Source organism: Misgurnus anguillicaudatus, chromosome 3 (genome assembly GCF_027580225.2).
Source record: "Misgurnus anguillicaudatus chromosome 3, ASM2758022v2, whole genome shotgun sequence".
NCBI lineage: Eukaryota > Metazoa > Chordata > Actinopteri > Cypriniformes > Cobitidae > Misgurnus > Misgurnus anguillicaudatus.
The window spans coordinates 7,425,001-7,439,943 of NC_073339.2; the positions used below are offsets into that span (position 1 = coordinate 7,425,001).

Genomic DNA, 14,943 nt, shown 5'->3' on the forward strand with positions numbered 1-14,943 from the left:
TGACACCTGGTGTGTCATATTGAAGACAAAGTGCATTTCCTGAAGTAACAGTGCAGCTGTGCATTAGAGGTCTGCTATTGGGATTTTAATAATTTATATATAACTCTATCTGACTGTGAAAACCAGGCTGAAGTCTCAATCTAATGATGAAGAGCATCTAAGTTTAATTTCAATCTTTCACATGACCTTACTCAGACAATAATAAAGACATCAAGGTTATATTTTTACAGAATGTCCTACAAAAGGATGATTTTATTTAGAAAACAGTAAATCACAAAAAATGACTTGAGCTGGGTTTTAACAAACTAGGTAACATTTATAATTACTTTAACTCAATCTGGTCTCAATCTGTGTTGGGTTTTGCATCAATATGAATTTGGGGATGGCGATATCGATTTAAACAGACAACCGTTGGTGATGCCGATATTAAACACTTGTATGCAATAATATACAGTTGCCCTTTTAGCTAGTTTATTTTTGCATCAAATTATTTTTACTTCCCTAAACAAAATAAAATCTGTACAAATTATAGTTTGTCAAACGTGCAATGGGAAAAATACCAAAAATACCCCAAATTATATCTTACTTTGTGCCTCTCTTATTATGTTGGTCAGTTGAATGTTAAATAGATCCATGTTCAGTATTTCATTATTTTGATAATTATTTTTTAAAAGTTGGATTATGCAGCAGAAATGCAACTTATTGCCTTTACAAAGTTAAAAAATAAAAAATGGTATCGGCCTTTCTCCTGCTATTGCTGATATGCCGATGGTTTCAAATTTCTCAAAAACCAGACGATACATATCGGCAGCCGATACATCGGTGCATCACTAGTTTTAACTCTTTCCCTGCCAATGACGCATTCTTGTAAATTAAAAGAAAACATTTCCCTGCCAATGAAGCGTTCCTGACAAGTTTTTATGGTAATCTGTAATTCTGCTATTATCCAGTAGATAGCGCTCTTGTCCAATTTGTAAAAAACTGAAGCAAAAAGGAATTAATTTTAAACTCTATGTTTTGATAATCGTTCTGAAAGATAGGATGAACGTTTTTTTCCTGTTTTGTTTTTTGGAAAGCAGAGGGTCTGTTCTTTCATTTGATATATTTTTATGTTTATATATTTATTGAAGAAAATTCTGCTGGTGCACAACTTTAAAAAAAAAGTCTGTTAATACTGCAGATATGGCAGATAAGCAATTCCTCTTATGACCCTGTGTAGTTTATGTGTTATTTTAGATATTACAAAAATTTAGACTTTCTTTGTTCTCACACAGACAGACTCACATTGCCAATTCTGTTTTCTATTTTATTTTAATTATTCAGAGAAAAGGTTATGTATAAAATGATGAAATCACAGATGATCAAACAGTTTTCCAGCAGCGTAGAAAACACAGAAAGAAGCAATCGAAATTCCTTTGAAAGAATTTCATTTCACAAAAAAATCAGATTCCTTGGATATTAAGAAAACACTTAGATTAGCCAACTATTGAATTTACCCATGACCCACCATTAGAAATGTGTGCACACACACACAGGTGATACCGTAAGAACTTGCGATCAACGGGAGAGGGAGAGGTCGATGAGACACCATCTTAATTACATTTCAAAATGAAAAATGCATTACAAAATTGATCCGGACAAATCCCATCTTAAGGGGATTACGAAGGAAAGGGAGGGGTGCTTGTAAAATTGCTCAAGAGCTCCCCTTAAGAAAGAGTTTGTATAAAGATTGTGCTGTTTGGCTATACGGTACCACCTCACCTCTTTAGAGGGTCTGCAAAAAAAAAAATATTTTGCCTCATACTGGATAACACGATCATTACTTTGCTGATATTAGTGACTTATTCAGTACTCTTTGCATTCAGATTTGTTTTTATACCGTACCATTTTCATGCACTGCAGGATACGAGATCACTATGACTCCAGCGTGCTGCTTTGAGGGCTTCTTGAATTGCCACATCCAAGTGCATTTTTCCCACAAGCCTCGTATCTGCGCCACGGCACTTATAACTCATAGACTTCACACGGCGTTAAAAAACAGCTGTCAGAGATTCCGCCCCACGGCTCCCATTTGCACGTAAAAAAATTCACCAGCCGCCTGATTTTAGTGACTGCCACATTTGTCTAACAACCACTCGGCCAAGTTCCCTCTCAGTCTGGAGCCCTGCCACTCTCTACCACTATAAAATCAAGAAGCAGACATCCAGATCGTTGTTAATATCCACTGCTTTGTAAAACTCGGCGGCTGTCTACAGTAGAGCTGAATTAACTACCAAATGCATCACTTTTCACCTCTACACATTCATGAGGACATTTTTTACTGGTCAGACACAGTTTGCGCTTGGGGAAATATTAAGGCTAAATAAACGACATAAAAATAGATGAACACATAGCTTTATAAGGTGGCTCATTTTGAGCAAGATGTTACGTAGCATTGTTGTGCAAAAATCAACATTTAGGTTGATCTGCAATACTAAAGTGGGGAAGAGCAGGGGCGAAAGAACCATTTTTCAGAACATCATTTTAAAGTTTAGACAGAGATATATTTTTGCTGTGGTCAATAACTCTGTGGTCTATCAATACCAGGTGAAATTTTGAACAAATGTTAAAAGACTTCAGCATAATTTCACTTTAAACGTACAGTAAGTAGCGCATTGTTACACTGTAAAACATGAAAGCCTCATTAAGTTATGTGTACTAACTCTTTCTATTTAATTCTAATAATCATGGAAAGTTTTAGATATATTAAACTCCTGTTTGTAAGTTTCCAAAAAGTTAAACGTAAAGTTACACATTGTCTTAACTGCTTGTGAGTTGAAACAAACCATATCTATAAGTAAGGGATAATCCACGGCTAGCCATGCATTAAAGGGTTTTAATGCACGACGTATAGGCGAAACCCTTTAATGCATGGCTAGCCGTGGATTATCCCGCTTATACCTTGGTTATTTGCCAAGTTAAAGCTGTAATTAATGTTTACAGTGTAATTTTTTAACAGACGGGTAAAAATGACGGTCATTTTCTTTAGTTAAGGCTCGCACTCCGTCCGCTTTAAATAAAGTAGTGCCATTGTATTGCATTTATTTAAATGAATTATTGAATTATCACATTTATTTAAATTCATTATTAAAAGAGAGAGACAGAGCGAACTGAAAGGACCCGAGAGAGAGAGAGAGAGAGACAGAGAGAGAGAGAGAGAGAGAGAGAGAGATGCGTGCGCGAGTTATCTGTGGCTGTCTATCTTCTCGTTGCTAAAGCCAGGCGATTTTCCCGGGGCTTCAGCCCCGAATGTATTTTGAAAAGTTGACTGACAAATATGACACCGGACAATAGCCTATGTAAACCTTTTAAATCCAGTTGTCTTATTTCATTGTGCTTTGGCTTTACTGCATACAGTCTGTCAGAAATAGACATAGGGCTAGGTCTTAAAAAAATCTAGCCTATAGAATACGTTTCTTTGCTGTCGGTAGCCTATGGGCAACTCCATTTCTGCCACTCTGTTGAATATGCGACAGGTAGGGGAGGAGCTAATGAAAGCCCCATTTAGCTACCGGAATGGAACCACTGATCTCCACAATGGTAACTTGAAAAAGTATCTTTAATATTTAAATCAGATATTTTAACGCACACTGTAAAAAATCCAATTAATGAAATGTTGGAAGGGCAAAAATATATAAGTTAAACCAATTTTCTTGTTTGGGCTTAGTTGAGTAGACATATTATTTTAAGTTTACATAAATCTGTGTTTAAATTATTAAGTGAATTGTTATTTTCAAATTCAGTCAACATTCAGAATGGCTAGTGTTGACTGAACTAATTAAGACAAATCTGGTCAATATGTGGACTTATGACAGCTATGTTTCCTGACAACAAAATGCTCATAATATTACTGTAATTTGGTAACAAAATGTAATTTTAAGAGTTGTTCAGGCGTGAATGTATGTGCTTAAAGTTTAAATATGCGGTCGGTTAATATAGATAGCGTCTATTTAAAAATGTGCTCGGACACTTTCGGACGGAGAAGAGCTCCAGATAAGCTCCAGAAAATCACAGACACTTAAGCCCTCACACCCCGCCCAGCGCAGCCTCGCCTCGGCAAGCCCATCAGAAATCGACTGCTGGCTCTGATATCTCTGTGGCGTTTAAACATGCGATTTAATTCATTTTAATTTCTTATACTTAATAATAAAAGGTTTACCGGTATGTTTTAAATCATATTTTAGGATTGCACTTAAATGATATCGCTGTTGAATGATATTTCATATCTTTCACATTTGTTATAACTGGGCTGCGTACTGCCTGCGAATTTGAACTTCAGAGCTGAAGGTGCGAGTGGAGAAATAGTCCCAATATCATAACAATCTTAAAACTTCTAAATATACCCGTGTGTGTACCCGTGTGCGTGCGTGTGTGCGCGCGCGCGTGCTCGCGCGTGTGGATGTATGTATGTATGCGCGTGCGTCTGTGTATTTTGAATTTAAAATGTTTTAACTCGGAAGGATCTGGATCACAGGTCATTTCATCTGAGATCAATCCGCACGCAACAGCTGGAATCACTTACTGATTCACACAAGGAAGGACACAATCAGCCGTTTCCTCAAGTTCACGTCAGGTAAGTGTTTGTAATTAAATGTTAATTTTCGAATATATTAATTGGCAAAGACGCAAATACTCGACGTTTTTGTAATGATATTTTTGTAAAGATATATTAGAAGTGTGTTATGTTGTGTCCGATGTAAAGTGGAGCTATTTTAGTTAAGATAAAAAGCCTGGATATAGGGTTGGTTTACCGGACAGAGTTTAGAACTCGGTCTTTATTATAATTGGGACATTTTTACAAACAAACCTTATATAATACAATACTGGCGTGCATTTTGAGACAAAACAATAGCACTCATATGTTAAGAGATGTCAGTAAGTTATTTTAGTCAGTGAAAAGCCCTGTCCGAGAAAACCGCCCAATAGTGTTTAATTATGTGTGATGTCTGAGGGAAATTTCGCCTAATATTAACGTTATTAAGAGAATAAAGTCTTTCACCGTCAAACTTTATTATATTAAACATGTTATTTATGTATGTGTGTGTGTTTATATTCCTCTGTTTATCAAACCAGAGCGGAGATGATGTGAGAGAGGCAGACCAGAAGGATACAGAGACAGTCTCCGCTTGGACTGGCTGAGGAAAGTCTCCTAAATGGCCCTGGAGATGTTCTGACTGACTTTGGAGGCTTTTTGGACTGTTTTATGCCCTCTATTTAAAGAAGACTTAATTCTGTATGTTCAGTCTGTATGATAAGTGAATAAGTGAATAAAAAGCTTTTGTTTTTATGTGACTGAAGTTAATTATTTTGTTTACAACACCAGCATAAATTATTCAGTAAATCATTTAAAAATGTTATTAAAAAATTCCAAATAATAAATATTAATTGAAGTAACACATAAAACATTGAGTAAATACTTAAATTTTAATTGACAGAGTCTTTGCTGTAAGTTTTTAAAGATTCAACTGATTAAAACATTTTAGTTGAATGAACTATAAAGCTAATTGAGCCAACATACTTTTTTATATTTGAGTCAAATTTGGGCCAACTAAAAAACATCAATCCAGGTAACACTTTGGAGACAGAAATTGAGTGAACGTAAAATTTCTGTGGAACTAGTTACTAAAAAATAATTCATTGAGCCAACAATTTATTTTTTACAGTGCATTATTCAACCCAATATCACGCAAATACGTGACTATTTCACGTATGGACCAACGTGAAAATGTCACGTTTTGCCGCGTTTGAGCATGTCACGTTTTCTGTTTCTGTCACTGTCACGTATTGGTTACGCAACTTTTTTGTCCTAATTTCTTACCATTGTTGCTTCGGTTTAGGGTTAGATTTACATAAAATGTCATCATTACCTAAACAAACTCTAACCCCAACGTCAGGCGACAATTGGTTAAAGTTTAGAAAATATAAAAGAATAAGTCTTGTATCTTTTTTTTTATAAACCAATACTTAAAGTGACAAATACTTAAAGTGACATATAACACAAGCACCAAATCTAACCCTAAACCGAAGCGACAATGGTTTGAAAATAGGACAAAAAAGTTGCGTAACCAATACGTGACAGTGACACAAACAGAAAAGCGTGACATGCTCACGTTCAAACGCGGCAAAACGTGACATTTTCACGTTGGTCCATACGTGAAATAGTCACGTATTTGCGTGATATAGGGTTGCATTATTACATTAAACCTAATAATATAAAACATAATACCATGAAACAAAATCATATTTATAAAAACATCCCCAAAATAGCCCCTGTAATCCTTTCTTACACTGACCTCATTATTTATTCAATTACAACAGCCAATGGCAAGTCTCCAGCAGCAATACGTTTATATTTAGTTTTAGATGTTCTGTATGGTACATAAATTATATAAGATTGTTATACAGTAGGTATACAGTATTGTAGGTTTATTTATCACTTGATCGTTATTTCTCCAGCGCAGCAGTTTAAAAATCTAATTTTGTCGGTTCTGTGACATCATCAGCTCATTCAGGTCATGTCTGAGTAAAACTCACGTGCAAAAATCTACTTGAGAGGAAAGATAAAAGTTCTTATGACATTTTACTCCTGCAGCCCGCCACGATTAGGTGAGTACGCTTTTATATGCTGCAGATCACGTTAATATTCTTATTATACACTTTATACACTCTTTGAGTGATCCCTGTATTTATATGGTCTGGGCTAAGCCCCGAATGTCCTTTAATGCTGGAAACGCCTCTGCTTAAGCATATAGCTAACTTAATGATTCTTGAATTGATTTATTAAAATAATTTATGAATGACAGGCAACACTGACAGTGACAAGGCAATCTTTAATTGAACTAATCATGTCATTTATTTATTTATGTAAAGTGTGAAATAAAACCGGCGCACTTTAAAGAGAGACGCACTTATGTCTCTCTCTCTCTCTGTTGCTCGCTCGCTCTCTCTGCAAGTGTAACTGTGTTACTATGGTTACCAATGTTTATAGTAGCGGATTAATTTCTAACTTTAATCAAACTGACTGGAACTACCTGTGCATTAAACGGTTTTAATGCACACCTTCCAGCCAATCAAGTATTTAAACAGACCAAGTATATTTAACTCACATTTTTAAGGCAGCAGATGAACTTTTGTTTCTATATTTAACCAGCTTGAAATGTTTTACAGTGTACTTTTGACCCTGTTAGGTGGGTCAAAAGTAACACACACGTGGGTCAAAAGTAACCCAACGGAACAACACTTGTTTTTAGTAAATATACATGACTATGGCCTTGTTAATATGTAACTGCAAACATATTTTTTTGCCAAAAATTATTAAATCACATTTTAATCACATTCACATTTTAAATTTCAGTTTCATCAAATGTTTTAAAATTAACCCGACAGTAAAAACTTTTTTATTTTGTTGAAAAGAAAACATTATTTTAACAGTATGAACACTAAAAAAATTAAATAACAAATTAGAATAATATAAATTCTCAACATAATGCAACAGTTTTAGCAGCGGGACAAAACAGATTTCATCCCGACAGGAAATCCTGACATTTAAACACGATTTACTTTTATTTTGAAAAACCTTGAGAAGTCAAACTTCAGGATGTGTTACAGCACTAAATGACCTGTAGATTGATCAGTAATGTAACACATGAAACAAGAAACACAACGCGTTATAAAAAAAATACCGCTTTAGGAATTTACTTATGGTCGAAAAAAGCTTTCTGGTCCTACACGCGCAAAACGACAAAATAACGTGAAATTTGTCAGCTCTCTCAAGGGTTGCTTGCCAAAGATGCTGTCATAGTTTGGAATGCAAATGTTATCAGGGCTCGGAGAAAATCACTTTGTTACTTTTGTTTTCATTTTATAATGGAAATAATGGTTGAAAATTGGTTAAAAATTGGTTATTTTTTCAACTGAAATGAACAACAGTATAAACAATGACTTCTACTGCTTTGGCATGGTTTTCTTCCACTTAGCTCACTGCAGTACATTCTGGGTTAATTTCTCCATAGCCCTTTTCAATACACAGAAAATGCGTCCAGGAAATTTTCTGGAACCAAAGTGATGTGTGCATGTGATGCTACCTCACAATTAGGAAAGTATTACAATGCCGCATGATCAGATATGCAGTTCAATATGATATGAAATATAACTTCAAGAGGTGTTCAGAATTCAAACTTTGTTAAACATGGTACAATGCAGATTAAACTCACATTAAGTACAAACGCAAACTACTTGCTTAGCATTCATGAACAAATGACAAAGGTCTGACAGAAAGATATGATGGACCTAAAATTATTCTCCACTTGTATGCTTCAGTACGTCCATTGCTGAGAAACCCACGACCGCAGTGGCATGGTTTTCAGCGAGAATCTTTTGAATGACAGAAAATTAACATAAACTTAGCATAAACAAATGAGCGAAACAGCTCCGGCAGATGGCTACGGCTAATGCGCGTTCACAAACGCCCATCATTCTTTTTCACAGTTTGCATGTTTGGAGGGTTGTTGTGATACTACAGCGTGTTGGCTGGAGTGAATAACTAATCAACGTTGCGTGTGCCACAAAGACGTCTTAATAATCTCTCCGTCTATCTCCTATGCTTGAAATGGGCAAACTCCTCACTTGTCAACTCTTGGTTTTAGCTCTTTCATTAAAGCCCTCTGCACCTCATTCCGCCCTTAAAATACGAATGATTGGAGAATAGCTGAGCGCAGGGGTGGCAGGGAGGCAAAGATGGCTTTTCATTTCGATTGACAGGAGGGTTTTATCAGCGCAGAGCACCTGCGCGAGGGTCAGAGCCGAAGAACCGCACACGAGCAAAGCCGGTCTGGGCAGTCAGAGACGCTGTAATTGGTTTCATTGACCCTTCTCTGATCGGAGCTCTTTGATTCTGAAGGATCCCTGACAGGTTGGGTCAGATATAACTTCAACCGGCTCAGATGCCATCGGGGCCGTTGCTAATCTGTGGCAAGATCACACACAGTCGCTTTTCCATTTAAATAACTATGATTTAGTGTGACTTAAGAATCGCAGTGAGGTAGACTGCTCGTGTGCCCACCATATGTGATTTTAACCAGTACAAAATTATCAATACATGAAATGCCCAACATATATGGTTAGTTTGGGTTTTCTTGGGTTAAAGGGACATTCCACTTTTTTTTATTGATATTTTATTTTCCCTAGAGTTAAACATTTGATTCTTACCATTTTGGAATCCATTCAGCTGATCTCCAGGTCTGGCGCTAGCACTTTTAGCATAGCTTAGCATAATCCATTGAATCTGATCATAGATATATACACTAGATGTCGCCTTGGGGCTCTGAGCATGCGTCAAAACCGCCGCCATCTTAGAACAGGAGTCTTGTCATAGGAAGTATCTAGGTAAAGCTGCTATCTCCGCCTGTACTTCGAATTCATGAACGATGCCGGACTTTTGTACTGCGCATGGATGAAAGGGCTACTAGCACTATGCATTACAGTTAGAAACAGTAAATTTTCATAAAATCAAAACTTTTATTTTTTCCTGTACTAAATGCTAAATACATGTCTGACTGTTGAAACGAACCAAAAGAAAACCAAGAAAATCGCGTTTATGACGATTTATGGTGATTTTATTTCTGTTACACCATTGTCTGCAATGACGCTGATGCGGGATTCCCCTGTTTCAAGATGGCGGCTCTGTTTGACGCATTCGGTCCAATGAACTGCCGTAGCCAAGGCGACATCTAGTGTACATATCTATGGAATCTGATTAGACCATTAGCATCGCGCTAATAAATAGCCAAAGAGTTTCAATATTTTTCCCATTTAAAACTTGACTCTTCTGTAGTTACATTGTGTACTAAGACCGACTGAAAATTAAAAGTTGTGATTTATCTAGGCAGATATGGCTAGGAACTATACTCTCATTCTGGTGTAATAATCAGTGACTTTACCGATGTAACATGGCGGCAGCAGGCGTAGTGATATTACACACTGCCCGAAAATAGTCCCCTGCTATTGAAAGTAACCAAGAGGATTTTTTTTAGGCAGTGTGTAATATCACTACGCCTGCTGCAGCCATGCCACATCAGCAGTCACCGATTACCACGCCAGTTTGAGAGTATAGTTCCTAGCCACATCTGCCCAAAAAAAACCTCGCACTCTCAATTTTCTGTCGGTCCTAGCACACAATGCAACCACAGAAGAGTCAAGTTTTAAATGGGAAAAATATCAAAACTCTTTGATTATTTTTAGCACGATGCTAATGGTATAATCAGATTCAATGGATTGTGCTAAGCTATGCTAAAAGTGCCCGGAGATCAGCTGAATGGATTTCAAAACGGTAAGAATAAAATGTTTAACTCTAGGGGAGCTGGAAAATGAGCATATTTTCAAAAAAAATGGAATGTCTCTTTAATTTTTTTTTGGTTCCCTGGTGTGCAAGTAATTTTGACGTTCTAGAATAAAAGGCATCATGTTTAAGAAAGTTGCAGTCGTGACAGTGTTGCAAGCTGCAAAACAGTATCGCAGTGTTTGTTTACAGTGGCTTGTCATAACAAATTAGCAAATAAAATAACAAAACTATTGCCCTGTCCTCCAATACTATTATGTATTAGCGATCCCGCAGGCTGCCTACGATTCACCGTGGAGAATATTGCCTAACATTGTGCTTACTTTCCTGCAATCAAGTCGTAATAAAAGTTTAACCTCTTTATGATTACTTCACTTTTATAAAAAAATCCCAATAATTTACTTACCCCCATGTCATCCAAGATGTTTATGTCTTTCTTTGTTCAGTCGAAAATGATTTTTTCTCCCTATAGTGGACTTTAGTGGACACTTCTACAGTTTACAGTTTCAACACAGCTTCAAAGGCCTTTAAACGATCCCAACCGAGGCATAAGGGTCTTATCTAGCCAAATGATCGTCAAAAAACACCCTTTTAAACCACAACTTTCATCTTGCACTAGCCGTGTGATGAGCCAGCAATTTTAGGCAATGACGTCAAAAGGTCAAGCGTTACATATGTGAAACGCACACTTGCATAAAACTTACAAAGAAATTAATTAGTATCATTTCACATACAACAACATCTAAACGCTCCTCTTTTTCCACACTTGTAAACACTGGAGTGGTAGTTTCGGTTACGTCATGCGTGACCTTTCGTCGTGATTACGTAATATGTAAGGTTCATGCTGGCGTGTCACACGGCTAGTGTTTTTTGTTAAAAAGACGATTGTTTCACTGCATAAGACGCGTATGCCTCTTTAGGGATTGTTTGAGACTTTGGAACTACATTGATACTGCAAACAATTGAGGTCCACTAAAGTCCACTATATGGAGAAAAGTTTGTGCCACCATACTTACTCGTGTAACTACTCATGTAACAGTCTTTAAATAGGGAAAACATGAAAGTTTAGTGGCTTCTATTTATCCCTGTTTGGAGCCATAGGAATGAATGGGGCTAGGCTAAATGCTAACACATTCACGATGCGCTGTACAAAGATTAAGTGCACGCATTGAATAAAGATAGGTATGTATAAATTCGTCTAAGTTGAGGTAAGAACATAGTAAAATATTGAAAAACTGTGTTGTTTTCCTTTAAGCTTTGCTCTTTGTATTGAGATTTTTACAGCATTTAACCATAGCTGTGACTCCTGCCATAATGGCCATACCAGTATTATTATCATGCGGTAAATAACAGTATTCGGATCCGCAGTGTCATACTCTGTATTCAGCCGGCTGTTTCTCATATGACATTCTCTGCTTGAACGCGTACAATAAAAGCAACAACTTCAGACCTGCAGAAATGAAAACAGTCCTCACGGGGGACGAAAGCTACAACACACGGGTCACCTCCTGATGTAGGTGAGAGAGAAGGAACACTCTGGCCAAATATATGACGGATTGCTTGTCGGTTCTGAAGAAAAGTCGCCACATTGTGTGCGCGTGATATCTACTTTTAGTGTACTCATGCGAAAACGACATCATTACTCGTAATAAGTCCTTGAATGTGACAGTCAACGAGGCCAAGGAAAATTTGTTTTTGTACGTACTTCACACAAACTAATGTTTCACTTGCCCCTAAGCTTTAGCCAAAAAGACACACAATAACCATTAGTGCCATGCAAATAAGATTTCTCGCTGTCATGTGGCATGGCACTAGGCCATCTTGAAGTGTCTGAAAACACAGATTTACTTTTCCTGCACAAGACAAGCAGGTGCAAATAGCCAGCGTGATACACAAGTGGTGTGTAAATGGAGAATTTCTTCCACGTAGAGAATGCTGGAAAGGTCTTCGTGTGGATGCTATTAGATTACAGGCTGACACCGGAGGAGCTGCTGGGATTGAACTGCGGGAGCTTGCTGCCTCTGTGCAACTGATCTGAAAACAATGCGCATGAGACTCGAGCCCGGGAAATAAGAAAGCGAACTCGCATGGCAACTGTTATACAGAAACAGCCTAGAGCAGGGCTTCTCAAACTGGAGCGAAACTTTTAAGGAGACATGTACTTTAAGATTACTTGCACAGGAGAAAAATCTGAAAATTCAACTGAGACACTGCCGAGATATCATAGATGTGAATGTGCACATGTGTGAATGTGTACTGTAGATGTGTGCTTGTTTCATCTTTATCTCGCAGTGTCTTTATCTCTCTGTACAGCTTTGATCTGCGTTTCTAACTGGATTGAAGATGTCTTGTCCTTCAGGGCATAAATGAGCATGAGCATCAGCTTCCCTCTTTAGCTGACATTATGATGACATCATTTTCAAAAAGAATGATGAAATATGATCTGCCGAGCCTCTGGGATGCCAAAGAAATAATGAGCTGTGATTGGACAGATCACATCACTGGTTAGATTAGGAAAAGATTGGGTTTTATGTGTTGGTGTGATCGGCTAGCAAATAGCTTAATGATCTCATTGCCAAGGACAAACTGCATAAATATATACTTATGATATAAACCGCCAGTCAAAGGTTAAAGTCTTCATGTAGTCGATAATTTTATCACTTAAAACTCATCTTTTTTAACATGGTAATAGCATATGTACGTTTTTTAAATCGTAATGTATTTTTCTCATTTAGCATACGTGCATGTATGAATATGCAAATTCGTCTCCGCCTACACCCTTTTGTACGTGTAAATAGATGCTTATTTCAGAAATTTCAGACACATAACAGTTTCATAATGCATATGTGATCTGCACGTTTGAAGCACTAATTGTTACGTGGATCTGGCAACCCTGACAGGAAAATGACGAAAGCAAATGTGCAGAAGAACGCTGCTTTATAAACGTTTCATTTCGTTTTTTAATACAAGAAAATTTTTATTTATTTAATTGTTGTTGGGTTTTCATAAAAATATTATTAAACCATAAACTAAGTTTCAGTTTTAAATTAAGAGGAAAAATTGTATTACTCTAGCAACGCATGTATATCACGTTAATATCATATGGCTAATTTATTTTATGAATAATGTTAATACTCATTTGGGGCGGTTTCCTGGACAGCGATTAGACTAGTCCTAGACTAAAATAAATATCTGAGCTGTCCAAACTGAAAACAACTTGCACTGACGTATCATAAAATACATCAGTGCCCTTTGTTTTTCCTCAAAATGCACACAAGTAATGTTTTTAGTAAGGCATGTTTGTTAAAACAGTAACATTTTACAATAAGCTTCATAAGTTAACATTAGTTAATGTATTAACTAACATGAACAAACCATGGGCAATACATTTGTTACAGTATTTATTAATCTTTGTTAATGTTAGTTTATAGAAATAAACCTTTTTAATTGTTTCTTCATGTTAGTTCCAGTGCATTAACGTTAACAATATTTTAACAAAGTATTATTAATTGTTGAAATTAACATAAACAAAGATTAATAAATGATGTATAAGTGCAGTTCATTATTAGTTCATGTTAACTAATGTAGTTATGTAGTTAACTAATGTAGTAATGTAGATTATTTATATTTTGATATTTAAAAATGTTTTATTATTTAAAAGCTGCACAAACTTTTTGTTTAAGGCTTAAAATATCAAAATCAAGAGGATTTTATTAGTAAAACTAGTGTGTGGCTTTTGCGCTTTTAAAAGTACGCTTCTACAGATGGATACCCTAATTTAGTGCCTTATTTAGGTTTTTATACGATTAGTCGATTGATCTAAAATTAATCGCTCAATCAGTCAATTAATCGGGAAAAATAATCACTCAATCAGTCGATTAATTGCTTAATAATCACTCAATCGGGTGATTAATCGAAAAAAAAATCACTCAACCAGTCAATAAATCGAGAAATAGTTGCCCAATCAGACGATTTATCTAAAAAATACTTGCTTAATCAGTCGATTAATCGAAAACAATTGCCTGATTAATCGATTATGAAAATAATAATTAGTTGCAGCCCTAAACCCTCTAAGTCAGTGGTCTCAAACTCCTGGCCCGCGGGCCATTTGCGGCCCGCCCTCCCCCTCTGTGCGGCCCGCATCACCTTTCAAAAATATAACATAATCTGGTCCGCAGAAAGATTTTTATTCCCTTTGTTTTATATTCATTTGATTTTTTATTTAAACGTTTAAGGGTTCGTTCACATTTCGCGTCTAACAACGCGTTAAAACGAGTCAAAGCATTTTCCACTTTCCAAAGTGCTCGGGAGCGGAAGTTGCGCTCCGTGGCGTGGGTCGCGTCACCCGTTGCTACGCAGCCATGAACCGCGCGCGCTCCGTGATGTCGAGGATAACGGAATGCGTGATCGGATTTTTATTCCTCAACTGAACCTCGCGTCAATCATATCATTGTCAACATGCGATCGTTTAAATCTGATCGGGACCTTGTAGTGTTTGTCCAGAGAAGATTTGTTACTTCCGGGTGGATACTTAGCTGTTACTCAGAGAAGATCGAGCTGCAGTGGGG

At 36.7% G+C, this 14,943-nt stretch overlaps 1 protein-coding gene and 1 long non-coding RNA gene across 5 annotated transcripts in view; one reads left to right on the top strand and one right to left on the bottom strand.

Moving 5' to 3' along the window:
• The window catches only part of inpp4b (inositol polyphosphate-4-phosphatase type II B), a 193,259-nt gene that overhangs the window by 151,741 nt on the left and 26,575 nt on the right, over positions 1–14,943 (bottom strand). The gene's annotated exons all lie outside the window — the stretch shown is intronic.
• LOC129444042 (uncharacterized) lies at positions 3,666–5,326 on the top strand. Its single transcript, XR_008644274.2, has 2 exons — positions 3,666–4,612; positions 5,113–5,326. It is a non-coding gene; the product is annotated as an uncharacterized lncRNA (long non-coding RNA).